The 18764-nt window shown below is 43.0% G+C and overlaps 1 protein-coding gene across 2 annotated transcripts in view; it reads right to left on the reverse strand.

Moving 5' to 3' along the window:
- Positions 1–18764, reverse strand: part of ST6GAL2 (ST6 beta-galactoside alpha-2,6-sialyltransferase 2) — a 237580-nt gene that overhangs the window by 156990 nt on the left and 61826 nt on the right. Inside the window, exon 1 of one of the 2 annotated variants that reach the window (XM_078657988.1) lies at positions 15184–15289. The exons of the other annotated variant lie outside the window; for it this stretch is intronic. The gene's annotated coding sequence lies outside the window, so the exon portion shown is untranslated. Of the gene's footprint in view, positions 1–15183; positions 15290–18764 lie in introns of those variants that run through there. 2 annotated transcript variants of the gene reach the window in all.

Below are 18764 nucleotides of genomic sequence, written 5' to 3' on the forward strand. Positions count from 1 at the left end.
ATAGAGTACAGTAGAGTGACATAGAGTACAGTGCGTAGAGTGCAGTGGTGTAGTCTAGAGTGGCATAGAGTGGTGCAGAGTAGAGTGGCTTAGAGTGGTGCATAGTAGAGTATAGTGCCATTCATTGCAGTGGTCTACAGTGAAATGGTGTACAGTGCAATGCTGCTGAGTGAAGTGGCGTAGAGTGGAGTGATGCAGAGTAGAGTGGTGTAGAGTGCAATGGCATTGAGTTCATTGGTAAAGAATGCAGTTGTGCAGAGTAGGGTGGCATAGAGTTCAGTGGCATAGAATGCAGTGTCACAGATTAGTGTGTTGAAGAGTGCAGTGATGCAGAGTAAAGTGTAGAGGCCTAGAGTGCAGGGGCATAGCGTAAAGCGGTGTAGAGCAGAGTGGCATAGAGGAGAGTGCTGCAGAACAGATTTGAGTGCAATGGCTTAGAGTGGGTTACAGTGGAGTGGAATGAACTGGTGTAGAGAGGTGTTGAGTGTAGCTGCATAGAATTGCTTCCCCAATCTATCTCACTCCACTCCAATCTCAACTCCACCCCAACTCCACCCCACTTCACTCCAATCGACCCCAGTCCATTCGACCCCATCTACCTACTCCATTCCAACCAATCTATTCCACTCTACCCCAATCTATCACACTCCATTGTAATCTACCCGTTCTTCCCCACTCCACTTCACTCCATACCACCACATGCCACTCAAATCTACCCCACTCCAGTTCAGTCTAACAAACTTCACCCAAATTCACCCCACCCCACCACACATTCCCCCACTACACCCCAAACTACCATACTCTAATCTACCCCATCCAATCTGCCCCACTCCAATCTACTCCACTGCAGTCTACTTCACTCTACTCCAATTTACCAAACCCTGACCCAATCTACCCCACTCCAGTCTACCCCACCCCATCCCAATCTACTCCACACCACTCTATCCAACACCACTCCAACCTACTCTGCTACAGTAAACACCACTCCACTACAATCTACAGCAATCTACCCCACTCCTATCTATCTTACTCCAATGTACCCCACTCCATCCTAATCTACCCCACTCCACTACAATCTACCCCACCCCACCCCACTCTATTCAACTTGGCTCACCCCACTTCATTCCAACTCACCCCTCTCCACCCTACTTAAATCCCACTCCAATCTACCCCAATCCACTGCGCTCCATTTTAACCCACTCTACCCCCACTTCGCCTACACCAATCTACCCCACTCCACTATATCCTAAATCTACTTTATTCCATGCTACTCCAGTCTTCCTTCTCCAATCTACCCCAGCCCACTCTATCCCTCTAACTTTTAGCCATACTGAACAGCAGCCACACTGGTGTACAACATGGCTAAAACACAATTGCATAGGCAAGACCTAGTGGCTGTGCCATTGCTTGTTATATTACTGTTGGCAACCCTGCCTGATGAACTGAGATGATGACGGCATGTAATCTTGCATATCATAGCCACAAATATAATCTTGCTGGAATATTGTCACTATTACAACACTAATAATATTAGTAGCTTGAGATGATTTTTTATTGAAGTTAAGTAGCTCTTATTTTAGGAAAGTCGGAGACCTCTGGTATAGAGAGACCAGATCAGCTTATGAGATATTGTCTCAAGCCACAAGTACATCTATACTTACGTACTGTTATCTGCACTAATTCCAATGACATGGACAGTATGCAATTACTAGAACAGCTGCAACTTCTGCTTGCCCCTCCATGTGATCTCTCGCATTTGTTTTAATTCTTGCTGTTCAATTATTGTGTGTTCTATGTTGACATTTACTGCCTCAAATATATTCATAAATTCGCCCTGTAACTTGATCAGAACTATCCTTCTGCAACTACCTAGTCTATACATGAATCCAACTCCAGCAGATATAGGAGCTATCAAAAGTCGACATTCTCCTTGTGGTCATAAGTTCTCTTCAATGTGACTTTACCTCAGAGCATAAATGTAACCTCTTACATCCTTGTTTTGGTTATTTGTGTTTTCTTTAAACAAACATACATAAAAAGACCATCGCATAAACCCTATATGTAGATGTATAGAATGCAATATGCGATGTATTTCCATTGTTGAGGGAGGGGTCAGCATCATGACTCTTTCAGGGTTTTGCTTCTCATGAATCATGGCCCGTCTCTGCACTCAACAATGGCAATGTGTAGCATATTACAATCTCCACATGTTCATATATAATATAGGGCCAGATGTAGGTCACCAAATACCGGTCGGTAACGGACGATTTCGGCCATTACCGACCGGTATTTGGTTTGTGACATGTAGGGTGCCTAAATGTACCGATTCGGTAAATTTACCGATTCGGTAAAATACTGAATCGGTAAATTTACCGAATCGGTAAATCTAGATGTAGGTGGCACTGAAAACAGTGCCACAGGCCCTTAAGAATTTGTTATTTACCATCAAATACTATTTGATGGTAAATAACGAATTCCTGTGTACATGTGCATGTACACCTGTGCCATGTGACACACATACATGCCCTTAGGGCACACAAGCCTGAATCAGGGGTGCAACAGGGTGTCAAAGTGACACCCTGTCCCCCTTGTCAATTCGGTAATTTTACCGAATCGGTATTTACTGATTCAGTAATTGCCATTGGTTCCTATGGGCCTCAAGGCCCATAGGAATCGTATATACGAATCGGTAAATACTAATTACCTACATCGGGCCCATAGTTCTTAGTGGTCAGTGTTAAATTTAGCTTAGAAGTTTAGAAACCATGTTGACACCTTGCACTCTATTGTATCATAGTATTTGTGTATTGATTACTACCCATAAGTGGGATGCTGAAGCACTTGTCCACACAGGTAGTACACTACTCCGTGTGAGTCTGTGGTTGGAACAGTGCTGTCTTTGCTTTGAGCCTCCCTATTCCATGTCAGATGGCCACTGTATAGGTTGAATAACCACTGAAATACATTTGTTGGCATAACGTGAATAGTCCTGGATGTTTAAAATAGCACTTCCGTTAATACTAGCCAAGAACGAAGGATATTTTCCTACGGGATCTCAAGTGCTGTAAAACACCCACAAGCAATCAAAACGCTAAAACAAATTATTATTCAATGTTTCGTTTACCACAATTCCTTTCAGCACTACACTCAGTAAACTTTAGGAAAAATGCTAACTTAATGTCACATTATAACGGCTGGCATTCTATGCACTGAAATGTACGTTAGAATTAAGGAGAAGGGAATGATATCTGAAAAAATGCCTGTATACAAGGTGTGCACATTTAAACAAAACGCACCCACCCATGGCTTCAAAACGTCAGATACAATAAATGTTCAAACAGCTGTCCTGTAAGCGTACATTTTAGTAAGCGGAGGATAAATCATGTACTAAAATAGAGCTGAGAGAATCATATATTACTCTTTTATTATTCACTCAACCAAGATGAAAAGCATTTTCCATGATCCTACAGCACTCCATTGAAAAATGCGGTGAGTCATTGACGACACTTTGAAACGGATCAAAGGACTGTAGCTTTAATAATACTTTAGTAATTGCAAAGACACAATCAATTTTACCACAACTGATCACCTTCACATTAACATTGGTGCTCTCCATTAGAAAACATGAACAAACTTCCAGAACTGTGCATCTCAACCATACACTGCTGCACTTAAAAAGACTATTATAACAGAGGGTGAAATGGGAGGAATCTATTGGGATTGGCGTTCCGATATCTTGTCATGTTTCATTCATTTGATTAGTTTTTAGCTGTCTATTGTTGAAAATACCTATTGAGAACAATACAAAGACTTACAGTGGGCTTTGGTCCAGCCCACTGCTTACCATTGGTTGGCTTTCCTGGCAATTTTATTTATTTGTTACATATTTAATGGCTTCCCTTTCTCTTGTTTTCTTCTCACTCCCTTAGAGCACAGTTTCTTTACCATTCTTTTGATTGAATGACTTTTATCCTTTCACTGCTCACTTTCAGGGAACTCGTTTTTTTATTCTCTATCCCCCTTTTGTTGGAGTACATGATCTTGTTTTCTCGCTTGTGTGTTACTTCCTTCCCAAACACCCACTCCCCCTACGTTCACTGTGTTGCTTCCTTCTTCCCCTCCCTAACTCGTCTATTGCCTCGCAAACCAACTCGACTTTTCTTCCCCTTTTCTTTTTATATTTTTTTCCTCCCTGCCTCAAGCTCTTCTATTGACGGCCTTTGCCCCACTTCCTTTTCTCGCTCTGCGTTACCCTCACACGGTCATCTGTTGCTCTCCAGCCTATCCATTAGACTTTATAATACATGCTTAAAAAAAATGGGAGGTTTCAGCATCTGAAATTTGCTGCTAGGCCACACAGGTCTTGCAATCCAATTTTTCTTTCTGTTTTATTTGCTTCATTGACACACTATTTCCTTGCTTCACTTTGATCAGGGCATGCCAGATTCACTTCCTCTTTGTATGTTCGTCTCTCCTATGCAACAAGGCCAAAGTACTGCTATATTTGCTGGCTGAGTGTTCTTCTGCTGCTTGCCTTTCCAGCCTGGGCTACTTTTTTTCTTTGTGTGTGAGCACTCCATTGGAATGCATAGGTTTACAGGCCATCTATTTCTGCCTCCCCCCTCCCTGCCAGTCTTGGCTTTGACTACTTCCTCCCAGCCACCGTCCCTCCATCTTGCCTATACTTGATATGGTGTCTAAAGGCTACAGATGAGACTGAGTTGTCTATCACACCAGACTCTCCCCTTGCCCGAATTTTAGATCCCTGGCGGCTTCTCCCAGCCTCTCCTCCCAACCTTACTGGGCCTCAGTGCTGTGCTCGCCCTGAACTGCAGCTATCCTTAGAAGCACAGCACCCCCATCTTGAGAGCCCAGCTCTGGCCTGCTCACACCCAAACATGCAGAAGGTGGGACCCATGTTCTTGCCCACCTGCTAATTATTTGCTTTCTGTACACTGATAGGTTCACCAAACAGGAACTACAAGGTAAGATAGAGATGATCCTGGGGCAACCACCACCCTAAGCACAGTTCTCGGGTTTCTTAGACCACCTTGGACACGCTGGAAGTCTGGGCAAGGAGGCACGCCCATTGGCACATTCAGGTAAAAAGGAATTATAATAATGTATTAGTTAAAAATCTATTTTCTAACAAATCAGATAGCGACATCACTTTTACTATGCTGCATAGGTATTTTCACACCACTGACAAAAATGTGCTCAACTGAAGTTCTTTTGAATTCTTTCAAACAAATACAATGCTACTGTTTATCGCTACAGTATAAATTAATCTGGATGTGAACCCGTTCTCAGAAGGTGTCAGTGAGAGGAAGTCACGCTGCACCGTAAAGTGCGTATGCCCAGAAGCACACTTAGACACGATGGCTTGCTGCATTCTGAAAAGACCTGTTGACTTGACAGTGTACTGGAAAGCATCAGCCGCAGCTCAGTGCTCGTGTCTTAATGTAGCATGTGGTTAGTCTACTGTCCTACTCAAAACAGAAATGGACCATGAGCTTTGTTCCCCAGGGGAATGCGGACAGCGGTGAACCTGTTACAACAACTTTACAAGCACTGGCAAAGCCAATAGTTCTGGCCTACAGGAGGTATTGGATTCGTCAAGATTTTTGCCATGCTCTACAGTATGGATTGAAGCTACCAAAAAGCAATGCTGTGGCCAACGCTCACCACATCATATCGCTTGTTTTTTAACTTATCGGCATGTTGTACAGTAGCTACCTGTAGTATATAAGGTGGCTAACACCGTGACAGATCCAATATCTCTCATATGTGAGACCTGTTGGCTTTGCCAATGCTTCTTAAGTTTGAGCTTTTACTTTTTTGTAATTTTCTTTGTTGTCCGCCATCTTGGAGCAATAATTAAGAACTAAAAAAGGGTGACTGTGTCATGCCGTATGTACAGGCATACCCAGTCACGCATTCACACGTATGCACCATCACACTGGGACGGCATAGTGTCATCAAGGATAGGCGTGCATGCTTCATCACACATGAGTATGCATCATGATGCTTCAATATCCCAGTGTGATGACATGCACATGTCACTGTGTCATTTTTTGTTTTTCCCTCGTTTTGCTTTTGATGAACAGCATTGGAAAAGCCAGTAGGTCTGCTGCAGGTGAGACCTAATGGCTATGCCGATGCTTGTTCTTTAATACTAATACAGTTATACGTTTTTCGAAAAACAAATGTTCTAAAACCGCAGCTTACTCGGAGAAGCAGTTTATAAATTCCTGCATAGCCTGTGCTGGGCAAGGTAAAGAGGCTCCAGCACAAAGGATTATCAGCTAGATGCATCAAGCGAAATACCGTTCGCAAAGGGGCAGATTCTAACAATCTGCCCTTCTGCAACCGGTATTTATGCATTTGGGATGCATCATTCCAAATGCATAAATCAAATTGAGATTCCTTAAATGCAATGCATGAATGTAAAATAGCTAGCGATTTCGCTGATAGGGGTAGCTATTTACCATGAAATCAAACTTCATGGTAAAGAGCGAAAACTGTGAAAAATGCACTAAAGTGCATCTTTCAAAGTTGTATGTTACACACACACACATGTCCTTGGGACATGTGTGTGCGCAATACCAGTGTGCAGGTCAATTTAAGGGGTGCAACAGTGTGACCTTTGGACATCCGTCACCCTTGAAATCGCATTGTCAAATTGCGATTAGCTAATTGCTAATCGCAAATTGAGAATTCCTCCCCATTCATTCCTATGGGCCTCTTGGCCCATAGGAATCAATGAGATGTCATTCCTTATTTGCGAATCGCACTCTGCGAATCGCAGATAAGGAATATTTAGGAATTGCTAATATTTTAGCAAATCCTACATGCATCTGATTTTGCGAGTCCCTAAATGCGAATCCTTAAACTTCGCAATTAAGGACTCGCAAAATCGAACGTTGATGCATCTAGCAGTATGCCTTCTCGCTCTGCTTCTACTGCAGACATCATCTGCTGCATAAGATCATGATTTTAATGAGAGAAAAAAAAAATTGTAGAAAAAAAGTTTGTAGCTCAGTCAGTCAGTTCAAAAGTGACTAAAAGTTGGGTGACGTGTTCCAGAGCAATGGAGGGTCCTTCACAAAGGTTCACTCATCATCTTTCAGTTGTTTGATTGTTGTATTTGGTAGTGAAACTGGTGCTAATGGGGCCACATCTTTGCCCAGAAATACAATTTGTATAAATTGTAAAATAATGAAGCAATACTGTCACAAAATATGCCACATTACACTGCAAAATCTGCTTCACAATTTAGTCAACTCTGCCTTCTGATTTAGCACCTCCCTGCTGCATAATTGAAGTGGCTCTTCCTATGGCCCAAGGCACTCTAATTGTGGTCGGAAGTATTGTGTGTTAAGAAGCCTCTTTGTTCTGATTGTAAATGTGTTGTCATTAGTAATGTTAATACGTGTGTCTGCACTTGAAAGTCCGTCTCTGTCATCTCCCCCACAACTCTGACCGTCTAAGTAGTCTCTCCATTTAAACTGTGACTGTTTATTTCACATGAAAAATTGATTTAAGTGCAGAAGCCCCATGTTATATTGGACACCTTAATACAGATCTGGATTTTTGCTATCAGCTTGTGTTCTGAGACAGACAGATTAAAGGCAGAGGTGGTGTTTCTCAACGGCACAAAAACGCACCATGTCCCTTTAATAAGGACAGAACACAGATACCAGAATCCCGGTCTCAGGCAGTGAAGTGTCAGACTGATGAGTCACGACTCTCGCTCAGACACATGACTCAACACATTTCTCGCCACCGTCTATCCAGCCACACGCTGCGCGCGCATTCATAGACACAGTTCGACCTCGGGCACAGAAGGGATTCAAAACAAAGCCACTTTTGGCAATTTAAGCAAACAATACAACTTTGAAATGCAATGCACGTATTTTCAGAAAGGCAAGAAAAGGGGGACACACGTTTGGAAAAGAACTGTGAAAAGTCTAATGCGTTCAATGGAGCATACAGTGAAATGGTCACAGTCTGCTAAAAATAATTACTGCCGCGCAGCTCCGCGGAATGCTCAAACTCGCGCTCAATTTGCGTTTCTGCTCGACTGGGCGGTTCAGCGATTAAAGACACGCACCAATGTTCATGCGGGCGCGAGGGAAATTCAATATTTTCACCTTCAAGTTTTAGTTCAGGATGCCGTTTTTTTTGTTTAAGCTTTCCCAAACGTATAAAGAAAATGGCACAAATCTTGAGCAACATGGTTCTGAAATAAGCCTGTGCTGAAGTGTGCCACGGGGTTATCTGGGTCCTGGCCGCCTCTTTACTGCCTGTTTATATACTAGCCAATTTATTATACAAGTGCCGCAGGGCTTAACAGGCAGTGCTTAATTTAAGACGGTGGTTTCCGGTGCTCAGCACCAGTACTTAATTGTCAACACCAGTGTTTGTGACAGTCTGTCACAAGGTAGCAATATCTGGCTAATTTAGAGATGACCACAACAGTTGATTTGTAATTAATTATACATTAACCCGTTGGCTGCTTCCGCTTTTTTGCGGCAGTGCGGCCGTTTAAAAAAACTGTCGCGTCGGCCATTGGCCGACGGCAGCACCAGCGAGATAGTGCTGCCGTCAGCCAATGGCCAACGGCAGCAACAAACGGGTTAAAATTCCTATTCCCTGCCGTCCAAGTCAATCTTATAGCGTTGGGGGCCTGGAATAGCCCACATTGTCACACTTGTAGAAGTATGATGGCCAGTAATTGTGTTGTTACGATCTTTGGCAGCATGGCAGGGGCAGTGTGTGGTGCAAGCTTCAGTGGCTGCCTGACAAGAGCCTTGGCACTTCTTTAAAAAAAAGTAAAAAAAGCTTTTTTGGCTTGCTTTTCATGGTCCCACGGCATTTGCATATTAAAGATGGGGCTGCCAATACTTGTGCCTGTGCACAGTTTGAAAAGAAGGTTTTCCTTCATCTGATGGGAGAGTTGCCTCACACAAATAAGGGAATGCTTTAGCCCTGTAGGAGCAAACAGGTTGATTACCATTTAGGAAGTGACGGAAGAGACGCACAGTTAGTGCGCCCCCTGAGCGCACCGGAGAAAGAGAGAGAGAGAAGTGCGCCCCCTGAGCGCACCGGAGAAAGAGAGAGAGAGAGAGAGAGAGAGTGCTAGTGAACCTTTAGGCATCCTTCACAGACAGGTGCGGTCAAACACAACACCTTCCTACAGGGGATCTCAGCTCTGTCCTTGAAATCAGGCCGGTCATCTTACAGAGAAACATGGATCAAAAGTCTCTAACCATCGGTCTTTCATGGCAGGCATAATTTTGCACATGCATCAAATGAGGGTATGCCTAGCTCATACTAACTCAGACCAAGCACCATTTTATTTGCTATCGCCCCACATGTTCTCTTTAAGGTTAAAAAAGCCTACAGAATGAAAAAGCATACAGCACTATAGGCATGCCTGCCCTGCTCCTCCATAATGAAATAAACAGAACCCTTGCATACAGATAATAACGCAGAAAGTAACAGGAGTAGGAGTCCATGTAGAATTAATGTATGTTTCAAGAAAACTACTGTCATGGGGTCTGTTTGGCATAACAGGTGACTTGCAATTCTGCAAAGTCCCTTCTAATTACAGGAAAAATGCACAAACCAATGCATAGTAGACTTACACTTATGTTTTGCCATGAAAGACACATGATGCGCAACACTTCATAGAAGTATTCATAGGAAGGTTAGGAACATCATAGGTTTTCTGGAAGACTCCTAGAGCTGCATGTGTGTTCCTGAGGTCCTTCTGCATTGAGGAAAAACAAATGGAGTACCCTAATGTTACAATTACAAGTGCCTAGGAGGGACAGGTGCTATTTATTGCACCCGATAAAATCCGTCTATCTAAGGTTTGGAATTTACTTAGTGCAATAAATTGATCATATTCCAAGTTTTGGGGGAAATAACAGGTGGAATTTAATTCTATTTCAACAAAATCCACTTCACAGTCAATACAACACTCCTTTCGCCAGTTAAATTCAGGCAGGTCGGACTGCCAACATTAAAAGAAGGGTTCATACTTCCTCACACCTAGTAATTGCCTGGTGTGGTCATTTTCATATAACTTGCAATTCTGACCCCTGTAGAAACCACAAACAGGGGTTTGCCCAGAGGGCGGAAAGTTCAGGCCAACACATAATCAGGGACTAAGTGGGATTTTTGAAACAGCATGTAAGACAGTGGCTCTGTAAATACTGGACCAAAGTAAGGTTCAGTGTGCACAGAGTCCACAGTCCCCAGAGGTATGGCAGAGGCTAAAGTTAGATATAACCTTAAGCTCTAAAGTGGTAGCTTGGTCGAGCAGTAAGGCAGGATCAGAGGACAGTGTAAAGCATTTGTTGTGCACACTGAGTCAGCAAATGGTCTCAAGCACTCAAGAAGTGAAACCTAGGCCAATTGTGTTGTATATAAAAATATATTGTAGCTAGAACCACTGTAGCTATCATAAATACTTTCTCAGAATGAGATGTTGCAATTGAATACTTTCAAATAGCAGTTGATTTTTAAATGTAATAGTTACAATTGTTGCAATATGCAACAAAAGTTAAACACAAAATAACATTGAGCTCAAAGGGAGTTTTTAAGTAAATGCAATAAAATTGGGTTAACAGTAAATCACGGTTATAATTACTTTTCAGGTTCGGTGCTGGGTTCAAAGATACAGCACTGGGATCTCTCCTGATTGCAGGTGAGTAATTTCATTTTTTGATTTTCGGACGATTTTTAAGGAATATTTAAAAGTTCTGAAAATCAACACTTAGAAGAATTTCCAAGTGAAACCAGCCAATGTTACCCTATGGAGAAAATAAAGTTGTTTGGTCGCAATTGGTGGTATTTGTTCTAGGTGTTGGCGCCACAAAGGAAAGTCCACCTATGTTATTCTCAATGAATAATTGTTAGGACGGTGCTAAAAGGAGAAGAGAACCACACTCCCTCTTCTAAAATAGGCTAGGGCCACACAAAGCTGTAAACTCCTTAGCACACGTTTGATAAGTCAAATGATATACATGTGTTTCACCATACAACAAAAATGCATTCTTAAATAATTAGATCCTTTTTAGTCAAGGTATTCTTTGGTGTTGTTTTATTTCAGGAGACGTCACAGCCAACACGTGTTTTGTCGTTAGGGGAATGTAACCCACGACTTTCTCAAGGCTGTTAGGTAAAGAAAAACGAGCATTGTAACGTTGTTGTTCTGATAATCATATGATATTATGCACATTTATATTCATTTAGATACTTCTGACGTATTAGCTTTGTTGAAGTGATAAGGTGGTGTTCAACATTGTGCCGTTTAATATAAATTACATTGACTGTTGTTATTACCGATGCATTTTTAGAAAAAGTTCCACTTGTGATTAACATGGTGTTCTTCTGTCAAAACAGAAGGTCTATGGCCCATTTCAAAAATATGGAGAAACCAGTGTTTTTATCTGTCACCGTGCTGTGCGAATATCAACATGCAGAAAAAATCAATTACAAAAGGATAGTGTTAGTAAGTTTTAGTTCAACTTGTGATGTCATGCATAGTATAGTATATATAGTATAGTATAGGAAATATTAAGGATACCTAGTCTTCTTAATATTGTTGTTTCTGTGTTAAGAGAAAGGGCACAGAAATTAGGCGACGACCTAAGTTAAGAATAGGCGTTTTTCTAAATGTGCATAATATCATATGATTATCAGAACAACAACGTTACAATGCTCGTTTTTCTTTACCTAACAGCCTTGAGAAAGTCGTGGGTTACATTCCCCTAACGACGAAACACGTGTTGGCTGTGACGTCTCCTGAAATAAAACAACACCAAAGAATACCTTGACTAAAAAGGATCTAATTATTTAAGAATGCATTTTTGTTGTATGGTGAAACACATGTATATCATTTGACTTATCAAACGTGTGCTAAGGAGTTTACAGCGGAGAAAATAAAGTTATTGGTCTTTGGGTAAGTACTCGACTGATAGAGTTAAGGTTCTGGGGGTAGACTCAGGGGTATCCCAGGGTCAGGTAAGTACAGTTGTTACACCCTCAGCGGCACAGGGGCAGCCGGGTGCAGATAGAGTAGGTCCAATGTTATCCTATGGAGGATAGAGGGCCTTCGGTTGGTGGCTGCTAGCAGGCAGGCCACGCGGCTGTGGGAGCTGAGCTCCTGGTCATTTACACAGGGCAAGTGGGGAAGTAGAGTAGGGTAGATGCTGCACTCCCAGTGGCACTTGGGCGGCTGGGTGCAGGGTGCTTTTGGGCCTTCGGGCATCCAAAGTGATTCAATGGGAAAGCTGGAAGTTGAACAAAAGGCTGCAGGCTCGGGGACGGAGATTCTTCAGGTGCGACCACCACTTCGAGAGGTAAGTTGGGATCTTGGAGGATAGGTAGACAGCCAGGAGTTGGGCACAGGGGGCCGTGGGGCGCCGGGTGCAAGAGTGTCTTTTGATGTCGGGAAATCTTACCCTCAGCTGGTCGCAGTTGGAGGGGTCCCTTGTTGTGAGGCTGCAGGCATCGTCAGGAGCATCGAGGAGGGTCCTTGAGCACTGGATTTCAGGTCACAATCGCTGGGGGGACGTCCTCGTGGTCTTTGCCCACCCAGGCACAGGCCAGGTTCGGCAGGTGCAGAGTGTGCTGGATTGGTGGTTCCTGGCTGGCACCAGGGGTGCTGCTTGTTTGAGCAGAACCACTGCTCGTGGGAGTCCCAGTCTTTAGATGAGCAAGGCAGGCAGGTCCTCTGGGGTTTTCAAGGTTGCTGTCCGCAGGAGAAGCCGGGGTTTAGCAGGAGCAGGTTCAAGGATCAACAGGCTGGTAGGGCTGGGGCCAAGTCAGTTAGTGTTGACCTCTTGTTAGCAGCTGCACGGCAGGTCTTCTTCTTCTTGGTCTTCTTTCTTGTCTCGGAATCGGGATCTGAGGAAGGAAGGTTCAGGTTGTCCCTAAATACAAAATTTAGGGGTGTTACAGGTTGGGTAAGCGCAGGGACCAATGGGTCCCTGTCGTGGGGTGAGTACACCCCCATCCTGCTCCTCTTCTGTGAGAGGGAGCAGGAGCCTATCCCTGATTGTGTAGGGCTCCCCATCCTCAAGATGGCAGGAGCCCAGAGTTGTGCTTCACCTCGCCTCTCCCACCTGAGGGGTGGGGTTGGCAGAGGCTGGCACACCCCCTTTCCTCACCTAGGGTTTCCCACCTGTCGTCCCGCCAGAGTGGGGGTCAGAGCCAGTGGGGGCCAGTTGTTGAGTACAGAAATTTGCCTGGGGAAGCTCACAAAAGGCAGCATGCCTTTGAAGCTTCCCCTGCCCATCCTGAGGGAGGAGGCTTGGCACCTCGTCCCAGGATGTGCATTGTTTCAGGACCGAGAGCGGCAAGCTCTCGGCCCAGGGGTCCAGAAACATGTCTGGTGGCGTTAGCCTCGGTAGCCATGCAGTCAGGACACTGGGAGTTAGTTAGGTTTCAGGGGGCATCTCTAAGATGTCCTCTGTAGTGCAATTTACATTAAATCTCGCACTGGCATCCGTGTGGGTTTAATGTGCTGAGAAATTTGACACCAAACTTCTCAGTCTTCAGTGTAGCCATTATGGTGCTGTGGAGTTCGTTACAAACTCCCAGCACCATATATTCTGAATGGCATCACTGCACTTACAGTGCCCAGGAATAGCCTTGAGTACTGTAGGGGAACAGGGCCCATGCACCTGTGCCCACACCACTGGCATAGTGCACCCAGCTAGAGGGGTGACTGAGGTATGCCAGGGCAGTGTGTTGGTGGGCATGGCACACAGGAATGTGCGCCAAATTGACTCTCTATTTAGTTCTGCACCAAGACACTCAGTCTGCCAAAGCAGTGTGTGTGTGGGTCAGGGTACAGGGCCCCTAAGGGTGGCACAATAAGTGCTGCAGCCCTCAGAGGTCTTCTCTGGTCACAGTGCCCTGGGTACCTAGAGTACCATTTACCAGGGGCTTACCTGTGGCCAGACATGCCAATTGGGTTTAGGTTTCAATACAGTTTTAGGGAAGGAACACAGGCCCCAGGTACCTGATTGGCAGGAACCCAGGGCACACTCAGTCAAAGTATATAAGCAATTCAGCAGAAAAGGGGGGCATATCTGGCAAGAAAGATGGCCCTTTCTCACACAGCACTGTAAGGGTAGGGGGTGCACACCATTTTTATCTGTTTGTCCTTTATCTACATCCATTTTAGTCCTCAAAGTTCATCCGGTATTGCGTGCACATTGAGTATAGTGCCTTGCCCTCTTGGCACCTGGGTAATACGTCACTGTATGTGGGGCGGTTGTCGCCCCTGAAACAACGGCACTGCTGAGTGCTATTCGCACAATTAAATCTGAATTAACATTTTTATCCTCATTTTTTGTTTCTCTTCTCAATTTTTCTTGATATTTTTTCACACGTATTTCAAATTTATGAGATTGCTGTATTATTCCACACGTCAGACAACATGCCAATTTTCTTAGTTTTCTCATGTTCAGGTTTGTCCATCCGGACCTTTTTCCCAAAACAAGTACAAACGCCAAGATCCATCAAAAACAGTATTTTATTAGACCAATGCATTTCGGGCCCTTCCAGCCCTTCGTCAGGGAAAACTGCAAATGTTAAATGAACATCCATTATCATCAGGTACAAAATCATGTGAATTAAATCATCAATAAAAATTAATGTTTTACAATTCTTAATAAAAAACGCACATTTTACTTTTTTCTTTCTTCGTGCCAGTGCAGTTCAAACCTACTACAAGTTTCATTTACCAATATTATGTTAAGCTCCCAAACATCTCCACCCATTATTTACGTCACATCTATACTCCCAAACACTCGAGTCTTCACTGCCGGATGTTTGTTTAAGTATCTTGGTCACCCTCCTATATCTGGCCATCTGAACTTGTTTACAACGTTACACATATAAAAATGCCCCTTTCACATTATTTAGAAAACAAACACCAAGACTAGACCGGCATGTCACCTCCCTTCATCCCTTCACTTACATGCTAATTTTTGCGTGCTACCGCACTGCCCTCCTACATTCTTTTCCGTTTGTCACTTTCCTTCCTTCTACCTTGCTCTTTTTACTTTTACCATACTTCATTTCTCCCCATATTGCCTTCCAATTTTACTCGTTACTAGCCTTTTCGTTACAAACAGAGCTCTCCCCCCGTTAACATACCTGCCTCTGATGGAAAACATTCTCCTCCTCCTCTCTCTGTTAAAACAAGGTGCATTATGTGTGTTTCTCTAACCGCTCGTTTTAAACAACCTCACGTGACTTGACTCCTCCTTCATGACTAGAGTCTAATTAGCCTTCCAATTTATTTCTTAGGCGCTTGTGGTTTATAAAACTACACTTCCCATCCTGCTATATGGTTTCTTTTCTCACACAGCACATCTCTTTATTTATTTTTTCTTAGTGGCAAAACATTTCCTCCATGAAAAAAGACGAAAAAGCCATTTTGCTTTGCCACATAAAATATGATGCTGTACATTTTTCTTTCTTACTCAGAATATCAACAATTTATAGACGGAGCATACACTTTTTTCATCACTTGTCCTGCCCCTAGTGGCAAAATTATTACAAAAGACAAACTCCTTACTGGAAGATCATTTACCCTAAAATCTCTGAAATCACCCGGTATCTGTTTTCGCCACTTATGGGCGAAGACTTAGTGAATTTAGCACAACTAATATTTCTATTCATTTTGTTCGCGTACCCTGAATTCACTTCACATGTACTGAAAAAAAAGTTTACCCGCCTAGTCGTAGTGTGCTTATTTGTCAGGACAGGTCTTACACTAGGGCTCAAGGTGAGATCGTACACTACAAATGATCTTTCAAGAAATCAAACATTTGCTGGACCCTGGAGGGATGACTAAAATATGATAAAATGAACATTGTGTTCTGGGATGTATGACGTTTCAACGTATGCTTTTACAACGCATGCCATTACGACGCAGGTTTTGCAACGCAAGTTGTTAAAACGACTTGCGTTGGGGGCGCTGGATAGTGAATAGTTTAATTTACTATTCCAACTCCAGTCCCCGTGGATAGTAGGGAAGGTGTTGGATAGTAATTAAACTATTCCCTATCCTAGAGCGCCCCCCCAGTGCAATGCGTTGTAATAACTTGCGTTGTAAAAGTTGCGTCGTAATGGTAGTGCGTTGTAAAAGTTGCATTGCTAAGTATGTTCCCCGTGTTCTGTGCTCACTGCCTGTTGCAACTACTGAATAGTGAATGAAAATGGTACAGAACGATATATTTCCAAGGACAAGGTGGTTGGACGATTTCCCTACTCTGATAATCCCGATGACCCAGGCAAGGCATTCATTCATATTTGATTTTAAGGCCAGCATCCTGTGGTTATTTCTCTAATTAATATGAGCACTGTGCTGAACAACAGGATGCGAAATCAGCACTGAGACCGGTTTTGTTCGCTGCAAACTTCATGCAATAGGCCCCTTTACCTTCAAATGAAGAAAAAAAATGACCGCTTTGCCCTGGAAAATGTGAGCTCATTTAGCTATTTTGGATTTGTATTTTCTGACGCAAGCGTGTGGATTTCACATTTTGGAATGATATGTCGAACCGCAGATTCCTTGCCTGCTGGGTTGGAGATCAGCATTTGAAGCCTTTTCAAAGTTTCTAATGCGGTTCTCTGGCCCAGGGTAAACTAGTCCAAATATAAGACTTTTAAGGTGACAGCAGTATACAAAGGAAAGGCTAACAACTTGTGCGGTGCACAGAGAACTTGGCAATCGAGTCTTAGCAGACCAGACAAACTTGATCGTGCTGTGTTCTCACTAAAGTTTCTTATTAAGCCTTCCAAGTTATCAAACAGATTATATTAGACTCCATACATGTGTTTTATTGGAAAAGAAGACTTAACAAACTAAGTCACGGAAGTTAGCTAGGCATTTTCTTTTCTATTATCATTCAATATCTAACAGTTGCATAGACTTAGGCACTGACTACAAGATGTGCAGATAGGGTAAGGGCTTCACCACACTCAATAAGTACAGTTATCATGGGCGAGAAATTTACCTGATGTGGTAAATACTTACTCTTTCGACTTTTCAACTTGGAGATGAGACTAAATGTACAGATTGAGTATTTAAAACACCAAGCTCTATATGTTTTGCCCCCCCCCGACTTGTCCCCCCAATCAAATCTAACAGGCTTGACTGGATGGAATCCACCATGGGGAGACTGTATGAGTTTGATAATTATAATGCAACTCCTTATCCCAATCTCCATACAAATCCTTCTTTGCATGTAGATCATAATTTAACCCTGAATTCGTAATCAGGGCCGTAGGCTCTGATTATGAGAGGTGTGTCATAGTGTAGGGTACTTACCACACTTGGTAAATACTGGAAGCCCTAGCTGAGTTATTTACTGGGTGCAGTTAAAAACTCCTATGTCGAGTTTCGGCCCTGGAAATGGGGACTAATGTGCGATTGCGGCATTTACCACATTTTGACTATTTTCTAGGCAGTTTCTCCTGATAAATTTTAGCATCTTAAACCAGCCACCATTTTTTGGGGGAAAAATTGCTGGGTGCAGTAATTACCACCCCTGGAAATTACCCCGTACAGTAATTAATGCATAACCTAAAATTGCGAGTACTGCACAAACTCCAATTTATGTAAGGGCTTGACTTTATCCGTAAGGTCATCATCAGGGCCTATGCAATCATTACCATATGATCAATTAGACTTGAGAGGAATAAAATCCCTAATCCTAATACCTAATCCTCTTTATGGTCATCTAACTACTGGAGATGTAGGTACCAAAGCTCAATATGTTTCATAATAACTGCAATTAATAGCCTGATTTGGTTTTATAAAAATGCACCTACTACCATTGGGAAGGTAACCTGCTGAGGTGAGCCTCGTCAGAATCTGTTTTTGCACTTGGTTAGCTGATTACCTTTCTTATTAAAAACTATGCTTAAACAACGTTTATCGTCTTAAATAGATATAGATACAAACCCATAATATTCAAATGTATTACGTTAATATCTTTGTCAATATTTGCTCGCTTATATAGCATTGAAACACTGTGCACTGCTTACAAATGATTTTGATATTTCTATAATATTTGTGTTGATCAGTAGAGAACTGTGAGACAGAAAGAAGGTTCCACCAGCAAAAAAGACTAATTGCTAATTTGGGGACAAAGGCATGATGCTTTTACCGGGAAGATTCACGTGTTAAGGGATGCAGAGATGTTTACTTTGTAGCATAGGCATTTACTTCACTGTAGGGTCTCTGTGGCTGTGAAACATTGTTTACCTTCCAGGGACTGATGAGAAGTAGGCAGATGACTGCAGCCTTAGTTTTGAGAAGCTGCAAGAGAAAGGTGGATGCTGTGGTATTCAGTTCGATCCATGTGCACATCAGTGCAAAAAGAAGAATTTAGCTACTGCACGCACTGGTCCACAGATTCATATGAGTGAGGCAGCCTTATTTGCCCAGCAGGTGTAAAGACACAGTCCAGTGCAGACAGATGAGTATCAGACAGGCAGCAATTTCCCTGCTTACAGAGCAGGACAGAGATGTTTCCAGACATGCACAGAAATACGAAGCTGAGTACTTAGCTGAATACTTGAAAAAGGTGGAACGACGACGGACACACAGGCAGCCAGACATGCATCTATCTATCACACACTCAGCCGTATTAAACTGTGTTTATGGTTAAGTTTCACTTACAATTGAAAAAGCATTTTTTTTTGCCTTTGCTGAAACCGGGCAC

This window comes from Lissotriton helveticus, chromosome 8, assembly GCF_964261635.1.
Source record: "Lissotriton helveticus chromosome 8, aLisHel1.1, whole genome shotgun sequence".
NCBI lineage: Eukaryota > Metazoa > Chordata > Amphibia > Caudata > Salamandridae > Lissotriton > Lissotriton helveticus.